The 20,977-nt window shown below is 40.8% G+C and overlaps 1 protein-coding gene across 3 annotated transcripts in view; it reads right to left on the reverse strand.

Annotated features, from left to right (window-relative positions):
* Positions 1–19,048, reverse strand: part of vps54 (VPS54 subunit of GARP complex) — a 163,731-nt gene extending 144,683 nt beyond the window's left edge. Inside the window, exon 1 of one of the 3 annotated variants that reach the window (XR_007933614.1) lies at positions 18,658–19,046. The gene's annotated coding sequence lies outside the window, so the exon portion shown is untranslated. Of the gene's footprint in view, positions 1–18,657 lie in introns of all 3 variants that reach the window. The other 2 variants (XR_007933615.1, XM_028820123.2) reach the window with 2 other exon arrangements.
* Between the last annotated feature and the right edge of the window lie 1,929 nt (positions 19,049–20,977).

The following is a 20,977-nucleotide window of genomic DNA, read 5'->3' on the forward strand; positions in this document are numbered from 1 at the left end:
TATAACATGACATTAAAAATTCAGAACCAATGTCTCCATGATCCATCCATCCATCCATCCATCATCCAACCCGCTGAATCCGAACACAGGGTCACGGGGGTCTGCTGGAGACCCACTTACTAAGCAAGGATCAGTTCCGGCTACAAAAAGACTGGACTGGCCAAATGTTCCATTCTAGCTTTACAAAGAAAACTAGAGGTGTGGGAATTCTAATACATTAAACAGTCCCATTTGTAGCATCACATGTAGTATTGGACCCTGAAGGGAGATATGTGATGGTCATGGGCAACTTATTTAATTATAAAATGACTTTGATAAATGTTTATGCAATCTATTTGCATCTCATAAAATTATAATGGCTGGGGACTTTGTGTTTTAAATCCACTCTTAGATAGGACTCCTGCCACAGGGGGGAAGACATCTAACACTGCAAAGACAATAACACAGTTTGTAAATGACCACAACTTATCAGACCCCTGGAGGTTTCTAAACCCAAACTCAAGAACACATTCGTTCTACTCACCAGTGCATCATAGCTACTCAAGAATTGATTATTTCTTTATAGATAATAATTTCTTGCCTACGATTAAATCTTGCAAATACGACACAATTGTTATCTCTGACACCATGCACCTCTAGTTTTGGAGCTAAAATCATTATGCCCCTCACACTCACCTCATAGATGGCGCCTTAACCCACTTCTATTAGCAGACGAGAACTGTACAGAATTTATATCCAAACAAATCAGCTTCTTCCTAGAGACAAACACACCCTCAGAGGTTTCTGTAGGAACACTCTGGGAAGCTCTAAAGGTCTTCTTAAGAGGACAGATTATTTCATATCTTTCCCACAGAAATAAATTAGAAACCAAGAAAGTGTCAGAGCTAAGAAGAGAAATTACTAGAATAGATGAAGAACAAGCCAGGCATCCAAGTGAGGCTCTTCATAGGAAAAGGCAGGCTCTGCATACAGAACTCAACATCTTAACAACTAAAGAAACTGAACAACTTATTTATAAATCAAGACATCATTACTATGAACACGGAGAGAAAGCTAATAAGCTTTTAGCTCAACAAATCCACAAGCAAGAAGTTCGCAATGCAATCCCAGTAATCACCAACACGAATGGAGAGGAAATCATTGACCATAAAAATATAATGCACACATTTAGAGACTACTATAAAACCTTATATTCTACTGAGTTTAAAGAAGACAACACACAGTCTAATGCATTTCTGGATACATTACAGATGCCACAAATAGATACTTTTAGCGCTGAGGAACTGGATAAACCTCTGACCCTATCAGAATTACAAGATGCTATAAAGTCACTTCAAGGCAGGAAATCAGCAGGCCCTGATGGCTACCCTGTAGAATTTTATAAGAAAGTCTCCACTCAACTAGCTCCCCTCTTATTGGCAACATTTACAGAAGCTAGACACAATCAAAATCTAACTCAAACTTTTCGTCAAGCATTAATCACTGTCTTTCCTAAACAAAATAAAGACTTGTTACAATGTGCATCATACAGACCAATTTCACTTCTGAATAATGATGTTAAGATACTCTCAAAAATTATAGCTAGAAGGACGGAGAAAGTGCTGCCTTCGGTAATATCACAGGATCAAACTGGATTTATTAAAAGGCCGACACTTATCTTCCAATCTTTGACGCCTGTTTAATGTAAAATATTCACCAGCAAAGTCAAACACCCCAGAGATATTATTATCATTGGATGCAGAAAAAGCATTTGATATGATTGAATGGAACTACCTTTTCACTGCATTGGAGAAATTTGGGTTTGGCCCGAATATTTGTGCATGGATCAAACTACTGTACACCAGTCCAGAAGCTTCAGTTTGTATTAACAACATTTGTTCAGACTACTTTAAACTAGAACGTGGCACCAGACAAGGATGCCCCTTGTCACCACTGCTGTTTGCAATCGCCATTGAACCACTGGCAGTCCACTGTTGAACTTCTTATCAGATAAAGGGGATTATCAGAGAAGGACTGAAACAGAAAATTTCTCTATATGCAGATGATATGGTTTTATACAGTATATATCAGACCCAGAAAACACTGTGTCTGCAGTTTTAACAGCGCTTACAGAATTTCAAAAGATCTCTGGTCTCAGAATTAATTTGAATAAAAGTATACTCTTTCCAGTGAATTCACAAGCATATAATATTAGATTGGACACCCTATCTTTTACCATAGCAGATCAGTTTAAATACCTAGGGGTAAATATCACAAGTAAACATAAAGCTCTTTATCAACAAAATTTCGCTGTCTATATGGAAAAAATTAAGCAAGACTTGCATAAATGGTCAACCCTTCATCTCACTTTAGCCGGAAGAATTAACGTTGTTAAGATGAATATCCTTCCTAAGCTTCTTTTTTTATTTCAAAACATTGCAATATATATCAATAAATCATTTTTTAAGGAATTAGATTCAACCATAACCTCATTTTTTTGGAACTCAAAACATTCACGTATCCGAAGAGCGACCCTACAAAGACCTCAGGCAGAAGGTGGCATGGCTCTACCTAATTTTCAGTTTTATTACTGGGCAGCAAACATACAAGCCATAAAAATCTGGACACAAATAAAGGAACATACACAAGCTTGTTCTGCAATAGAAGTAAAATCCTGCAGTACTTCTTTATATTCCCTGCTCTGCGCTCCAATAAATGCAAGTTATTGCAAATATACTAATAACCCAATTGTGCTTCACTCACTCAGAACATGGAACCAATTTAGAATGCAATTTCAGATGGAAAATCTTTTATCTGTGGCACCTCTGCAGGAGAACCACCTCTTTCAACTCTCGCAAACATATCTAGTTTTTAATATTTGGAAAAGATTTGGGATTAAATTGCTCAGAGATCTTTATATAGACAATATCTTTGTATCCTTTGAACAATTACATTCCAAATTTAACCTTCCAGCTACACATTTCTTTCACTATCTTCAAATTAGAAACTTTGTTAAACAGAACCTGCCCGATTTTCCTCATCTCGTACCCTCCACCATGCTGGAAAAAATACTGCTCAAATACCGGACTTAAACACCATTTCTGCAATATATAAAATTTTATTAGAGTCCCTTCCTTTCAAAGATCCAAGAGGACAATGGGAAACAGATTTCTTAATTAATATATCAGAAAAGGTGTGGAAGGTAGCAATGCAGAGAACTCACTCGAGCTCCATATGCACAATGCATAGAATTATTCAACTCAAAATTATATATCGAGCTCATCTGTCTCACTTAAAACTGTCCAAAATGTTTCCAGGGCAAGATCCAACCTGCGAACGCTGCAACCAAGCTCCTGCCTCACTGGGTCACATGTTTTGGACATGCACCAAATTAACATCATTTTGGACCAAAATTTTTAAGTGCCTTACAGACAGCCTTGGTGTCACAATCCCTCCTAACCCATTAATAGCTGTGTTCAGTGTTCTTCCAGATGGGTTTGAAGTGGAGAAGGACAAGCCAACTGTGATAGCTTTCACTACACTTTTGGCACGCAGACTGATTTTGTTAAATTGGAGGAATCCTAACTCGCCTCTAATAAGTCAGTGGGAAACCGATGTTTTATATCTTTTGAAATTGGAAAAAATCAAATTCTCAGTTAGAGGGTCTGTACAGAATTTTTTCAAAACCTGGCAGGATCTAATCAATAATATTTTAGAATAAGAAGAAATAATTTATTTCCGCATTGCTTTCCCTTCTCCATTTATCTTTTTTGCCCTATCAAACTCAACAATTTAGGCATGTTTACAAGCCTTAAGTATTACTCCTTTGGCCATGCTCTCCTTCTCAGGGGTGGGGTTTGATTTGTTTTGAATCCTATTTTTTGTAAAAATTGATCTATTTATACGGAATGATTACAATAAAATTAATTAAAAAAAAAATTTTGAGGGGACACCCAATTCTTTGTAATATTGCATGTATTTTACCACCAAATCACCCACTCAATCCTTTTTTGTAGTTTACGTTTAGAATACCAATCAACAATCCAATCCAGCTTGAATCTGAATGTATTTTATTACCATATTTTGTGGAGTAAGAAGAAGCAGACAGAACAGGGAGTACTGTGTGTACTCAAGTATACCACTTGCTAACCTGATGTTTTTTCATTCTCTTCACATTTAATTTTTTTATGCAGCTTGCCACCACATCTTTTTCTTGTACAAGGCAACTGCTCCTTTGTTCACCACTCACTGCCTCCCCTTATTTCTCTACATGATCACATCGTCAGCTTGTACAATGGCACGGTTCTGCTTGAAGTATTCATTTGAATGAACTGCACGCCCCATTTCTCCATGTAATCAAAGCTGAAACAAAAAAATGATGCACAGTCTAAGAATACCATGCTCATTACAGCTTTATTACAGACAAATATTAAGAGATAAAAAAGCTAATTTTCTTTTTTCTTTAACAATGCCAAATTTCAATCAAATCGGTCAAGGCATTTTTGAGACTTTGGGGGTATTTTTTTTTTTTTTTGTTCTTTATTTCACTTTATACAATTTCTTGTATTAGGAATTTGTTAGTTTTCGCAAAACCCTTTTGGGTCAGAGCACAGGGTCAGCCATTGTACAGTGCCCCTGGAGCAATTGAAGGTTAAGGGCCTTGCTCAAGGGCACAGCAGAGTAGGATCTCTTTTTGCAGTGACGGGGATTCGAACCGGCAACCTTCGGGATACCAGCACAGATCCTTAGCCTCATTGGGTGGGGGGGGGTTAAAACCTAAATAATATTTCAACATGTTCTTTATTAGCAGATACCTAATGACTTACATGTGCCAAATTGCAGCTTTTTAACTAAGCAGTAAATAACATTTTTTTTAGTGAGTGAGAGGGTCACTCAGTATACACCACTGGGATTGAGAAGAATGTGCCAAGTAGGATGTGAGATCAGGTTAGAGTTAAACAATCAAAGTACAGTACACATCCTCTCCAAATCAGACATCAAAAGAGCCCATAAACCTCCAAACACCCTCTGCAGACTGTTCTTTTTAATGGCAAAAGCAAGAAATCTGCATCAGAGACATGGAATGCAGAGTATGGTATACCATGCAGTGAGTGGCCAGCTGTAAACATGGGAAAAACATCTAAAACACTTGCAACACACATACAACAACATCACAACACTGACATATTATTATATATATATATATATATATATAAAATTTGCATTGTTGATGCTGCTATTTTGTCACCATTGTGACTTGGCACCTGCAGCGTAAATTTTACAGCCCAACTTGGTGCAGGTCAATATTCTTAGATGAAGTTTATATCAAATTACACCTGAATTGCAGGGTAGTTTGCACCAACTAATGAAGAATACATATTATGAATAAGCAAGTTCCATTTGGTACCTGAGACAGTAAGAGAGAACACACCTCCTTAGCGTTGCATTTTATTCCAAAAAAACAATCTAAAAAGCATTTCATTTTATTCGGCATGAAAAATTACATTTCTATTAAATCTCAAAATTAAAATAATGATGCAAATAATAACAGTAATGTTGAATAAAAATAATATGAAATGAACATTAATAATAGCAGTAATAATACCATTAATGATGCCAAAATAGTACATAATCTCAAAATGAGTCCATAAGTGCATTAAATCTTAAAGCACGGTGAAAGACACAACTCAGCGTCACAGTTGTGACAATAAGAGTGGTTTTTTTTTTTTTGGATTTTTCTTTCCAGATTTATCAGTTTTTGAACAACACACTGCACAGGCACAAGTTGGATTAATTTTTTTTTCTGTTGGAGGTATAGAATCAATAAAATGTCTAACAATATGATACTCTGGATTGATCCGCGATGTGCTGGGTCGACAGCATCTCCTTAGCGGTAGTGTGGATGGTGGATGTGAGGCAATAATTTATTCTACAAGCTGGTATGTGAAGTTTGCATGAGATATACAAACAAAAAGCTGGAGAAACTATAAGACAAATACATTCCAAAAACACTGTTCCACCAGGTCATAGAGGCGTTGTGAGGCGGTAGTGAAGGGAGAAGCTCAAAGCTGAGATCCAGACCTAACACATGGCTTACAGTGCCATTTAATAAATGAAAGAAAAAAGCAAAGAAACCAGTACATCTGCATCGCCACACCTGAAGGTTCGCCTGCTTGCCTACAGCTGACCAGCAGTGAACACACCTGCTGCACCGAACAACAGCACAGCACTTAACATACTCAGTTGTGCCACCTGCCAGTGCAGCACGCACCATCCCTGCTGTGCCATCTGACAACAAAGCACTCTCAAGCAATGCTGATGTACTCTCAAAACCCGTTGCATGACTGAAGCTGGAGAGAAGACCACCCAGCTGTTTTGACAAGTTTGTGCACAGTTGCAAGGGGTTGGAAGTGGCCGTTGGAGACGGTGACTTTGAATTATCTTTTTGTAGTATTTCTTTTGTTGCCCCCACATAACAGGATAGAAAGTCAATTCTTGATCCGCACAATCTATACTACCCATCGTGCTATTGTATTCGACCACAGCACAAGTGTTCATAACCTGCTTGTTGCCTTTTGCCTGGACAGTGACTGCAGCTGCAACATGTGCAGTGCTAAGATGACAAATATCTTTCTTGTCTTTCTATTTTGGCACAAGCACATTACCCTTTTGCCAAACTACTAGCCTGTTACGACGATTGGGACGCACTGTTCCACATACGCCAGTCTTTCATTTTCAGGAAGACATCAAATAGCTCTTCTGAAGTATAAAAAATTGTACATGGTTACACAGCAATCTTGATCCAGCAGAGCATCTATCAAACTCAGCACCGATGACGTAGCAACACCTTATTGCTTATATTTTGGATCAAACATTGTCCCCTTCTCTATGTACCAAACCAAATTCCAAATGTATCCGATTTTAGATTCACAAAGCTCATAAAACTTTGTGCCAAATCTTCCTCTTTTCGATGCGAAGTTCTGTATCCATGACAGTCTGCCCTTAAAAGCAACAAGACTTTCGTTGATGCTGACATCACGGTCCAGAATGTAAATGCTCAGAAATTTTGCTACAATGGCCTGGTATATCTCCCAAACTTTCTTCAGTTTGGGCGCTAGATATGTATTCTCATCAAAGTCTTCATTGTTGGTAAAGCGCAGATATTTCATAATCAGTGAAAAACTACACTCAGATGTAACTTCTCCAAAGAACAACAGCACTGACGGTACATTTACAGCCCGAGTGATTCTCAGTACTAGCAATTACACAAGATGCATCTGTACAGTTGCCTGAGTGACACTTGGGGCTAATGCTTTTAGCACAGTTTTCGCAGCCCAAATAACACTTGGGTCTAACGCTAAGGAGGCTACGATGCCTGATAAGCAAGATAGACAGATAGATACTTAATTAATCCTGAGGGAATGATTGCCTAGAGGTTTACACCATGACATTAACTGATAAAGTCTAGAAATACTGTCAAACGTCTCCTCATTATAAGCTAAAAAGACATTCAACTGTCAACTGTAATGAAAGATCAGAGAAGTAAGGCAGTTTCATTTTAACAAATTTTATGACTTTTAGACCGAAGAAGTTTTGAAGTTCCAATTGTCTACATAAAGATCTCCAAGGGTTCAGATACCTAGTGACTTTAATAAATGAAATACTGTATAAAGGAGGACTTGAATATAAGACTATCTTATAAATCAGTTGCAGAAAATAACATTTCTTGCTCAAAATGTGGAACCAATGTAAGAAACTCTAAGTGATGTGCAAAAAAAGACTGCGATTTGCACTGAAAAAATGCAGACCAGACAGATACTTAACAATTCCCAAAGGCAAATTCACTTACTTCAGAACTAACACCGAGCAAATGTACAAAAAGGGTAAACTATTACACAAGTGTTAGACTCACAACTACATTAAAAAAAATGATAATAAGGATATAATAAAGAAATATGATTCCTCAATCTCTTAATCTATATATTCAAAATGCTAAGGGTTGTGTCTGTCTAGAGATTACACGAGAACCATTGGAGGTAAATCCTTCACTTTGGTCTTAAATTGAAAAAAGTTATGGCATGATACAAAATGGTTTAACAAAATATGCGACCGGAAGCAACCTGGGTGAAGTTGTCAGGGTTTGCATCTGTCCTAAGGAAAACTGCATAGGGAAACTGATCAAGGTAATGTAGAATGAATACAAAATAATGAAGTTCTAATCCAAGTGATCTTTAGGTGAAAGTTGCACATTCGACCTGAATTAATGTAGGTCTCTCCTAATAGTATTTTTATCTTCAGTCAAAAGATTTTCAGATTAGGTTGTACTTCTGCTAGTGCTGGGCGGTATACCGGTTCATACCGAAAACCGTTTTTTATTTTTTTTATGATATGGATTTTTCTTATACCGCAACACCGGTTTAAATTGCCTAAATGACGTTCGGAACGTGGCGCAGCGGGAAACTGTTCAAGTGGGGACCTTTTTCACTGCTACACCGCTAAACACAGATTTGTTGCACTAGGGCTCTTTTTCACTGCTACACCACCAAATAGTGCGCGGTAGCATAGGTATGCCGCACGGTGAAAATGGACAGAGAGCATTCTGAAACTGAACTAAAAGTAAAGTAGAACATGATGAACAGAAGAACTTTTGCCGAAAAAAAGGAGTCACGTCCGTCGCCTGGAGATACTTTAGTTTTAAAAGGTCAGATGTGTAAATACTGTTTCTATACTACTGGATAATACTGCAAGCCAAGTTGTACTTGTTTTTGTACTTGCTAGTGTATGTTTTGCTTGTATTCATTCTGCGATGTATAACGAAGATATTTTTAAAGTTCTGAACACTCCGTCGGCTAAGTTAATAACTAGTTTTAAATTTCACAAAGACGTTTATCGTGTGGTGATTGGTAATGTGGAGAAAGGAAAAGGAAAGATAGGAACTGGGGTTTTGGTAGAGAGCAGGAATATCATGAAGTGAATGGATTCTGTGCGGTGATTGCTGTAGGCGCCTGCTCTTAGTGTGGAGGAAGTCAGTTTAAGAAGCGTAGTGATTAACGACTGGGTCGGGGAACACAACACAAAGTATTTGATGTGCTGCATTAACTTGTGACGGGGTTTGAGAAAATCTAGTAAATTAAATATTGATTTTAGGATGAAGTTTAGTTTACAACATTCTACTTTAATTATAAAATAAACTATGAGAATATATTGGAAATGTCGACTTTAATCTTGACATAGTCAACATGTCGAATTTATTCTCGACATATAGTTTGTTTCTTTCTTCCGTGTCCATATTTTTTTTTTCTTCACAGTGGCCCTAATGCGCTTCCATAGGGCTATACCACAAACAGCATTATAAATGCAAGTTGCAGTTTTTATTATTTATGTATATAGCTTAGCTTGAAGCAAGGTCCATATTAGTGCAGTTTGCCTAAATGATGGCACAGTTGGTAAGATGTCATCACCAAGTTGCACTTGTTTTATTTTATTTTAATTTGGTGAATACTGTGTAATGCACCTGGGCTTGAAGCCTTGAAGTAATGGTGCAACTATCAGTAATACTATTATGTATTTTACTGTTATTATTTATTAGTTTAAATATTATGCAGTTTAATGATGGTAAAATTGTTTAAAAAGTCACTTTAATGTGTCAGTAGACAGAGATTGTTAAAATTAACAGAAAGTGTAGTTGGTTTACAAAAAATATTTACTATTTATTCCTTTTCTAAGACGTGTTCAGTGCAATCCAACTTTTGACAAACACCTCTGGATATTTTACTAAGTCTAAATGCCTCTTTGGATGGTTGAAAATATGGTGTCAAAATCATAGTTTAAGCTTTTGCAAAATTTGTTCAATTAAAGGTTCTATATTTTGACTGCATCTGTCATGCAATGTGATTCCTTCTCTTTAGTGCCACCCCCTTGAAAACTATCACTTTATGGGGCCATGCAAACCTGGATTAATACTTGTGTGCACATTAAAATGTCTTTGTACGATGTACAATTCTCATAACAGTCTAATAGGTTATTCTTAGCCAGTCTACTGCAGTAACTGCAGTGGAAAATGTAGTTAACATCCACTCATGCATGGGGAAAAAAATACCGTCTAATACCGTGAAACCGGCAAAATTTAGAAAAATACCGTGATATAGAATTTTGGTCATACCGCCCACCTCTAACTTCTGCCCTCAATCTGAATACTGGTTTGAGAGAGCTGGGTTCTTGCCTTGCATTCAGTGCTGCTGGGACAGGTTGCACACCACTGCATGGGCAAAAATAAAAATATGCTGGTCCCAGAAATTAATTAATTAAAATGTCAATATAATGTAAATAGCCATTCTTAACTAACCATAAAACAGTAGGATGATGTAAACCGAATGGCTATGGAATCAGTAAGCAACAAATACAGTAATATGAAAAAGTTCGGGAACCCCTCTTAGCCTGCATAATAATTTACTCCACTTTCAACAAAAAAGATAACAGTGGTATGTCTTTCATTTCCTAGGAACATCCGAGTACTGGGGTGTTTTCTGAACAAAGATTTTTAGTGAAGCAGTATTTAGTTGTATGAAATTAAATCAAATGTGAAAAACTGGATGTGCAAAAATGTGGGTCCCCTTGTAATTTTGCTGATTTGAATGCATGTAACTGCTCAATGCTGATTACTTGCAACACCAAATTGGTTGGATTAGCTCGTTAAGCCTAGAACTTCATAGACAGGTGTGTCCAATCATGAGATATAAAGGTATTTAAGGTGGTCAATTGCAAGTTGTGCTTCCCTTTGACTCTCCTCTGAAGAGTGACAACTTGGAATCCTCAAAGCAACTGTCAAAAGATCTGAAAACAAAGATTGTTGAGTCTCATGGCTTAGGGGAAGGCTACAAAAATCTATCTCAGAGGTTTAAACTGTCAGTTTCAACTGTAAGGAATGTAATCAGGAAATGAAAGGCCACAGGCACAGTTGCTGTTAAACCCAGCAGGTCTGGCAGGCCAAGAAAAATACAGGAGTGGCACATGTACAGGATTGTGAGAATGATTACAGACAACCCACAGATCACCTCCAAAGACCTGCAAGAACGTCTTGCTGCAGATGGTGTATCTGTACATCGTTCTACAATTCGGCACAATTTGCACAAAGAACATCTGTATGGCAGGGTGATGAGAAAGGAGCCCTTTCTGTACTCACACCACAAACAGAGTCGCTTGTTGTATGCAAATGCTCATTTAGACAAGCCAGATTCATTCTGGAACAAAGTGCTTTGGACTGATGAGACAAAAATGGAGTTATTTGGTCATAACAAAAAGCACTTTGCATGGCGGAAGAAGAACACCGCATTCCAAGAAAAACACCTGCTACCTACTGTCAAATTTGGTGGAGGTTTCATCATGCTGTGGGGCTGTGTGGCTAGTTCAGGAACCGGGGCCCTTGTTAAAGTCGAGGGTCGGATGAATTCAACCCAATATCAACAAATTCTTCAGGATAATGTTCAAGCATCAGTCACAAAGTTGAAGTTATGCAGGGGTTGGATATTCCAACAAGACAACGACCCAAAACACAGTTCAAAATCTACAAAGGCATTCATACAGAGGGAGAAGTACAATGTTCTGGGAATGGCCGTCGCTGTCCCCTGCCTTGAATATCATCGAAAATCTATGGGATGATTTGAAGCAGGTTGTCCATGCTCGGCAGCCATCAAATTTAACTGGAGAGATTTTGTATGGCGCATAACAGCAGTTCAGAGTACCCAGCCTTCTTGGAGTCCCTGGAAGAGGCGCTGTGAGGCGCAGCTCCTGGGGACTATCGTCCTGCTTGGAGACTTTAACGCTCACGTCGGCAACGACAGAGAAACCTGGAGAGGTGTGATTGGGAGGAACGGCCTCCCTGATCTAAACTTGAGTGGTGTTCAGTTGTTGGGACTTCTGTGCTGGCCATGGATTGTCCATAATGAACACCATGTTCGAGCATAAGGGTGTCCATAAGTGCACTTGGCGCCAGGATGCCCAAGCTGGCAGCTCGATGATCGACTTTGTAATCGTGTCATCAGATCTGCGACCTTATGTCTTGGACACTCGGGTGAAGAAAGGGGCTGAGCTGTCAACTGATCACCACCTGGTGGTAAGTTGGATCAGATGGCGGGAGAGGCTGCCGGACGGACCAGGCAGACCCAAACGAATAATGAGGGTCTGCTGGGAACGTCTGGCAGAGGAACCGGTCAGAAAGATCTTTAACTGCCACCTCCGGCAGAACTTCAACCTCATTCCGAGGGAGGCGAAGGACATTGAGTCTGAATGGGCCATGTTCTGAGCCTCCATTGTCGAAGCAGCAGAACGGAGCTGTGGCCGCAAGGTTGTCGGTGCTTCTCATGGCGGCAATCCGCGAACCCGGTGGTGGACACCTAAGGTTCGAGAGATCGTCAAGCTGAAGAAAGAGTCCTATCGGGTCTTGTTGACCAGTGGGACTCCAAAGGCAGCTGAGGGGTACCGGCAGGCCAAGCGTGTGGCGGCATTGGCTGTTGCTGAGTCAAAAACTCGGGCATGGCAAGAGTTTGAGGCAGCCATGGAAAATGACTTTCGGTCAGCACCGAGAAGGTTCTGGCAAACCATCAGTGCCTCAGGAGGGGAAAGCGGTGCTCCACCAACACTGTGTACAGTGGAGATGGGGCCCTGCTGATTTCAACTGCAGACGTTGTTGACCGGTGGAAGGAATACTTCGAGGATCTTCTCAATCCCACCAGCATGTCTTCCTTAGAGGAAGCAGAGCTGGAGGACTCCGGTGGGGGGGCCATCCATAACAGGGGCTGAGGTCGCCAAGGTAGTTAAAAAGCTCCGAGGTGGCAGGGCCCCTGGAGTGGATGAGATTCACCCTGGGTTCCTCAAGGCTCTGGATGCTGTGGGGCTGTCCTGGTTAACACGTCTCTGCAACATCGCATGTACATCGGGGGCAGTCCCTCTGGATTGGCAAACCGGGGTGGTGGTTCCCTTTTTTAAGAAGGGTGACCAGAGGATGTGCTCCAACTATAGGGGGATCACATTCCTCAGCCTCCCCGGTAAGGTCTATTCAAGGGTGCTGGAGAAAAGAGTTCGGTCGATGGTCGAATCTCGGATTCAAGAGGAACAATGCGGATTCCGTCCCGGCCGTGGAACACTGGACCAGCTCTACACCCTGGCCAGGATCTTGGAGGGGGCATGGGAGTTTGCCCAACCAGTCCACATGTGTTTTGTGGATTTGGAGAAGGCATTTGACCGTGTCCCTCGAAGCATCCTGTGGGGTGTGCTCCAAGAGTATGGGGTACAAGGCTCGTTGTTATGAGCCATTCAGTCTCTGTACAGGAGGAGCAGGAGCTTGGTTCACATTGCCAGTAATAAGTCAGACTCGTTTCCTGTTGAGGTTGGACTCCGCCAGGGCTGCCCTTTGTCACCGATTCTGTTCATAAGTTATATGGACAGAATTTCTAGGTGTAGCCAAGGAGTGGAGGGGGTCTGGTTCGGTGACCTCAGAATCTCATCTCTGCTATTTGCGGATGACGTGGTTCTGTTGGCTTCATCGGACAGTGACCTCCAACTCTCACTGGAGCGGTTCGCAGCCGAGTGCGAAGCAGTGGGGATGAGAGTCAGCACCTCTAAATCTGAGGCCATGGTTCTCAGCCGGAAAAGGGTGGAATGCTCTCTCCGGGTTGGGAGCACAATGCTGCCTCAAGTGGAGGAGTTCAAGTATCTCGGGGTCTTGTTCATGAGGGAGGGAAGAATGGAGCGGGAGGTTGACAGAGGGAAGGGTGCGGCATCCGCAGTAATGCGGGCTCTGCAACAGTCCGTCGTGGTGAAAATAGAGCTGAGCCAAAAGGCGAGGCTGGCAATTTACCAGTCGATCTATGTTCCTACCCTCACCTATGGCCACGAGCTTTGGGTAGTGACTGAAAGAGCAAGATCGTGGATACAAGCGGCCAAAATGAGTTTTCTCCGCAGGGTGGCTGGACTTTCCCTTAGAGATAGGGTGAGGAGTTCAGTTATCCGGAAGAGACTCGGAGTAGAGTCGCTGCTCCTCCACATTGAGGGGAGTAAGTTGAGGTGGTTCGGGCATCTGGTTAGGATGCCCCCTGGACGCCTCCCTAGGGGGTGTTCCGGGCATGCCCCACTGGGAGAAGGCCACAGGGCAGACCCAGGACACGCTGGAGGGATTATACAGTGGTGTGAAAAACTATTTGCCCCCTTCCTGATTTCTTATTCTTTTGCATGTTTGTCACACAAAATGTTTCTGATCATCAAACACATTTAACCATTAGTCAAATATAACACAAGTAAACACAAAATGCAGTTTTTAAATGATGGTGTTTATTATTTAGGAAGAAAAAAAATCCAAACCTACATGGTCCTGTGTGAAAAAGTAATTGCCCCCTTGTTAAAAAATAACCTAACTGTGGTGTATCACACCTGAGTTCAATTTCCGTAGCCACCCCCAGGCCTGATTACTGCCACACCTGTTTCAATCAAGAAATCACTTAAATAGGAGCTGCCTGACACAGAGAAGTAGACCAAAAGCACCTCAAAAGCTAGACATCATGCCAAGATCCAAAGAAATTCAGGAACAAATGAGAACAGAAGTAATTGAGATCTATCAGTTTGGTAAAGGTTATAAAGCCATTTCTAAAGCTTTGGGACTCCAGCGAACCACAGTGAGAGCCATTATCCACAAATGGCAAAAACATGGAACAGTGGTGAACCTTCCCAGGAGTGGCCGGCCGACCAAAATTACCCCAAGAGACGACTCATCCGAGAGGTCACAAAAGACCCCAGGACAACGTCTAAAGAACTGCAGGCCTCACTTGCCTCAATTAAGGTCAGTGTTCACGACTCCACCATAAGAAAGAGACTGGGCAAAAATGGCCTGCATGGCAGATTACCAAGACGCAAACCACTGTTAAGCAAAAAGAACATTAGGGCTCGTCTCAATTTTGCTAAGAAACATCTCAATGATTGCCAAGACTTTTGGGAAAATACCTTGTGGACTGATGAGTCAAAAGTTGAACTTTTTGGAAGGCAAATGTCCCGTTACATCTGGCGTAAAAGGAACACAGCATTTCAGAAAAAGAACATCATACCAACAGTAAAATATGGTGGTGGTAGTGTGATGGTCTGGGGTTGTTTTGCTGCTTCAGGACCTGGAAGGCTTGCTGTGATAGATGGAACCATGAATTCTACTGTCTACCAAAAAATCCTGAAGGAGAATGTCCGGCCATCTGTTCGTCAACTCAAGCTGAAGCGATCTTGGGTGCTGCAACAGGACAATGACCCAAAACACACCAGCAAATCCACCTCTGAATGGCTGAAGAAAAACAAAATGAAGACTTTGGAGTGGCCTAGTCAAAGTCCTGACCTGAATCCAATTGAGATGCTATGGCATGACCTTAAAAAGGCGGTTCATGCTAGAAAACCCTCAAATAAAGCTGAATTACAACAATTTTGCAAAGATGAGTGGGCCAAAATTCCTCCAGAGCGCTGTAACAGACTCATTGCAAGTTATCGCAAACGCTTGATTGCAGTTATTGCTGCTAAGGGTGGCCCAACCAGTTATTAGGTTCAGGGGGCAATTACTTTTTCACACAGGGCCATGTAGGTTTGGATTTTTTTTTTCTCCCTAAATAATAAAAACCACCATTTACAAACTGCATTTTGTGTTTACTTGTGTTATATTTGACTAATGGTTAAATGTGTTTGATGATCAGAAACATTTTGTGTGACAAACATGCAAAAGAATAAGAAATCAGGAAGGGGGCAAATAGTTTTTCACACCACTGTATCTCCCAGCTGGCCTCGGAATGCCTCGGGGTCCTCCCAGAGGAGCTGGAGGAGGTGACCAGGGAGAGGGAAGTCTGGGCTTCCCTGCTTAGGCTGCTGCCCCTGCGACCCGACCTCAGATAAGTGGTGGATAATGGATGGATGGATTTTGTATGGAAGAATGGTCAAAAATACCTCCATCCAGAATCCAGACACTCATCAAAGGCTATAGGAGGCATCTAGAGGTTGTTATATTAGCAAAAGTAGGCTCAACTAAGTATTGATGTAATATCTCTGATGGGGTGCCCAAATGTATGCACCTGTCTAATTTTGTTATAATGCATATTGCATATTTTCTGTTAATCCAATAAACTTAATGTCACTGCTGCAATACTGTTTCCATAAGGCATGTCATATATTAAAAGGAAGTTGCTACTTTGAAAGCTCAGCCACTGATAAACAAAAATCCAAAGAATTAAGAGGGGTTCCCAAACTTTTTCATATGACTGTATACAGCGCATCCAGAAAGTATTCACAGCGCATCACTTTTTCCACATTTTGTTATGTTACAGCCTTATTCCAAAATGGATTAAATTCATTTTTTTTCCCTCAGAATTCTACACACAACACCCCATAATGACAACGTGAAAAAGGTTTACTTGAGGTTTTTGCAAATTTATTAAAAATAAAAAATTGAGAAAGCACATGTACATAAGTATTCACAGCCTTTGCCATGAAGCTCAAAATTGAGCTCAGGTGCATCCTGTTTCCCCTGATCATCCTTGAGATGTTTCTGCAGCTTAATTGGAGTGGTAAATTCAGTTGATTGGACATGATTTGGAAAGGCACACACACGTCAGAGCACAAACCAAGCATGAAGTCAAAGGAATTGTCTGTAGACCTCCGAGACAGGATTGTCTCAAGGCACAAATCTGGGGAAGGTTACAGAAAAATTTCTGCTGCTTTGAAGGTCCCAATGAGCACAGTGGCCTCCATCATCCATAAGTGGAAGAAGTTCGAAACCACCAGGACTCTTCCTAGAGCTGGCCGGCCATCTAAACTGAGCGATCGGGGGAGTAGGGCCTTAGTCAGGGAGGTGACCAAGAACCCAATGGTCACTCTGTCAGAGCTCCAGAGGTCCTCTGTGGAGAGAGGAGAACCTTCCAGAAAGACAACCATCTCTGCAGCCATCCACCAATCAGGCCTGTATGGTAGACTGGCCAGACGGAAGTCACTCCTTAGTAAAAGGCACATGGCAGCCCACCTGGAGTTTGCCAAAAGGCACCTGAAGGACTCTCAGACCATGAGAAAGAAAATTCTCTGGTCTGATGAGACAAAGATTGAACTCTTTGGTGTGAATGCCAGGCGTCACGTTTGGAGGAAGCCAGGCACCGCTCATCACCAGGGCAATACTATCCCTACAGTGAAGCATGGTGGAGGCAGCATCATGCTGTGGGGATGTTTGTCAGCAGCAGGGACTGGGAGACTAGTCAGGATAAAGGGAAAGATGATTGCAGCAATGTACAGAGACATCCTGGATGAAAACCTGCTCCAGGGCGCTCTTGACCTCAGACTGGGGCGACGGTTCATCGTTCAGCAGGACAACGACCCTAAGCACACAGCCAAGATATCAAAGGAGTGGCTTCAAGGACGACTCTGTGAATGTCCTTGAGTGGCCCAGACTTGAATCCGATTGAACATCTCTGGAGAGATATTAAAATGGCTGTGCATCGACGCTTCCCATCCAACCTGATGGAGCCTGAGAGGTGCTGCAAAGAGGAATGGGCGAAACTGGCCAAGGATAGGTGTGCCAAGCTTGTGGCATCATATTCAACAAGACTTGAGGCTGTAATTGCTGCCAAAGGTGCATCAACAAAGTATTGAGCAAAGGCTGTGAATACTTATGTACATGTGATGTCTCAGTTTTTTTATTTTTAATAAATTTGCAAAAACCTCAAGTAAACTTTTTTCATGTTGTCATTATGGGGTGTTGTGTGTAGCATTCTGAGGAAAAAAATGAATTTAATCCATTTTGGAATAAGGCTGTAACAACAAAATGTGGAAAAAGTGATGCGTTGTGAATACTTTCCGGATGCACTGTATTCTGCTCATTTATAGTGTTAATGAGAATGAACGTCCTTTTCCTGGGCATATTCATATGGGTTTGTAGATGCCTTTTTACATCCATGCAAATATTTGCACTTACTGATCCCATTTAGTATAAAGGGAAAAAATGGAATATGGATTGAATGGCTCATCGGACTCTGAAATCATGATAACCATTACCAGCACCTGTTCTAACTAACATGACACTTAGGGAAATCCATAAGCAATCAGCAAAAAAAAAAAAAAAAAAAATACAAAAGAAGTTTCCTTCTTATTGCAGTGCAGTGGATAAATTTCTTTTCCTGTATATAATGGAAGAATCACAGGGAAGCCTCCAGCTGGTCTGTAAACCCTGATTTATTCATTAATGGGGTCTGCGGAGCCGGAACCCCTGCAAACTGACAAGAATAGGATGAAGAACACCATACGGTCAGCATATTACTGTATTCATGTATAGTTATAGCTCGGTAAACTGAATTTAATTAGGTGTATAAGTTGGTAGTACGACGAAACTGAACCTGCTAAGAACATGAATTAACAGGGAAAGGTGGGATGTCTGCAATTGTCATTTCACGTGAAAGAGTAAAGTACAAAAGTTAAAAAGAGTCTTCGGTAAGACGCGTCCATAGAAACAATAACCCAGAAAGCATCGGTTTCTGCGAGGTCTGGCCGCTTGTGGACTTCATACGTTTCTCTAGAGACAGCAGGTCCATCACAGTCACTACGGCAAGTGGAGGGAGCCTTGAAGTGGAAGTGCTTTCATTATCCGAAATATCAGAAATAACACCCGGCCGGTTCCCTTACCTAAACAACGGCGTGCAATCTCCTTCCGTCCAAAACAGAAGCCTCAATATCCGCTCGTCTTTTTCCAGAATCCTTTTTCTCCTCGTTTTCATTCATTCGTTCGTTTGCTGCTTATTTTTCTCCAACGACGCTTTACTGACAGAGGCCTAGCCGAGCTCGCTTATAACGCTCCAGTAAAGACAGCCCGGGGAAAGCAATTTCATGAAGCGTGTCGCTATTAATTTCCTTTACAAATAACGCTTAAAACTGATAAAAGCAAATGCTTCTGCACTCTACAATCAAGGCATATTCCACGGGGTAAACGTCATGAAAAATCAGAACGGCAGCAGCTGTGAGATCCTTGTGCGAAGCTGCCAACGAAACTACAGAAGTACTTCCGGTCGTCGAGGCAAACGGCCGTTTCAAAATAAAAGCTACCAGCCGCGACAAGTCATGAACGTGTCGTTTTCACTTCGGAAGCTCTAATTTCTCATTTTAACCACGATTTTTTTTCCAGCCAATTGTTCGTACTGTGCAGGGTAGTTATATGCAAAACGATTGTTTTTAATGATTCGATTCATGTTGTTCAGTTCACCAAAATGATTCGAATCTTTGAATAGCTGATTTGTTCTCTTCAAAAACAACAGGCTATATTCTTATTGAAAATCACAAATACTGTACAATAGAATAGTATCATAACAGTGTAACAACTTTAACCACCAAACAATATAAACAATATAAAAAGCAAACGACGAATAATTTACGCATAACACTACTACTAATCCTACTACTACTAATAATAATAAACCTCTTTATTAAATTCTGACAATAAATACAATTTCAACAATAGAAAAAACAATTGTACAATCACAGAAATTAATAGTAATAATGATCATCTGTATTGAATTCTGACAATAAATACAATTTCATCAATAAATAGCAAAAAATCGAACAATTAGAACCTTATAATAGTGCACACATCACAATAAAACTTTCAGATGCCGTCTCCCATACATATTTCATCGGTAAACTGAACTGGGATTCAATGTACTACGAGTCTCTTGTCTGCAGTTCGTGAACGAACTTACAATGGTTCTCCAGATCAGCATGGTGAATACTGGTTCATTCATTTAGTCAGTCAGTCAGTCAGTGTACGTACTGCGACGGCCACAATCACCCAGTCAGAGTGAACCGATCAATGGGAAGTGCGTGGTGTCATCTGCCAAGTCAGTCATTGGCTAGTTGTCATCGTAACCGTTTTGCTGGAATAGTGTACTGATAGACTGCTTCCCGAAGACTCGGCCATTTAAGCGAAGTTAAGATGATGGCTCCGGACTGTCGCAAAATGCAATATAAAACGTAGCACACACTGCGCATCCGTTTAGAGTCCAAAACAAGTACAGTACAAAAAAACTACTTCGTTTGTTCGTCCTCTCTTTGAACATCACTAATGCATCACTAATCTTAAACAACGAAACTTAGCCTATAGGCATATTGTGAACAGGGACGTGCAGTTACGTGAGTCAGGCCATCATGAAAAGTAAAAAAAAACTAATAATGATAAAATAAAAAATGTCCATTGGCCTGTGCTATAAATTTGTTTTATGCACGATTCCAATAATAGTGATAATTTTTTATATTCAAAATCGCCGAATTTGTGTATTTCCAATTCAAATACAGAGGAGAAACGCAAGGTGTGGTAGCAACTAGCCGACTCTCAACTCGGACTGTGCTCTCCCTCACACACCGGGTTAATGCATGCAATTGGCGCGGGCCTGTTGCTGTCTCTCTGCATGTCGCCAATATACAGTAATGTTTACAGACACGTTTATTATACACCCTGATTTTCTACAGTCTGGCTAATATCTTTAACGAATGTGTGCGACATATTTAGTCTTGCTGATCGGACATAAAACCTCAGTGAAAAGGCACAAGGTGAGGCAGACAGTACCGTGCCGCACTGAAGGGGGCGCATGCGAGTCCAACAGGCGCTCGTTGCTGCAGTTCTTCCACACAAAGGCTCTGGGCGCCAATGAGTTACCGATATCAGAAAGTCAAGTGCACTGCAGCGGTGGTTTTATTTTTTGTCCTGACTGACTTCCAAATGGAAGATTAAGAGTTTTAAAACTAAAGGAAAATAAGGAGGACTTTTACAAGAAAGTGACGGAAATTTTCGTGGAGAAGGATAGGCACATGGACTTCATTTAAAAATAAAGTTAAGACCATAAACGGTTTTCAATTGTATAAAAAATGGGATCAGACTAAGACAAAAACAATCCAATATTTAAAAACTAAATTTTGACCTTAAATAAAATATTCTTTTGTTGTTCTTCTTATACTT

Source organism: Erpetoichthys calabaricus, chromosome 15, assembly GCF_900747795.2.
Source record: "Erpetoichthys calabaricus chromosome 15, fErpCal1.3, whole genome shotgun sequence".
NCBI lineage: Eukaryota > Metazoa > Chordata > Cladistia > Polypteriformes > Polypteridae > Erpetoichthys > Erpetoichthys calabaricus.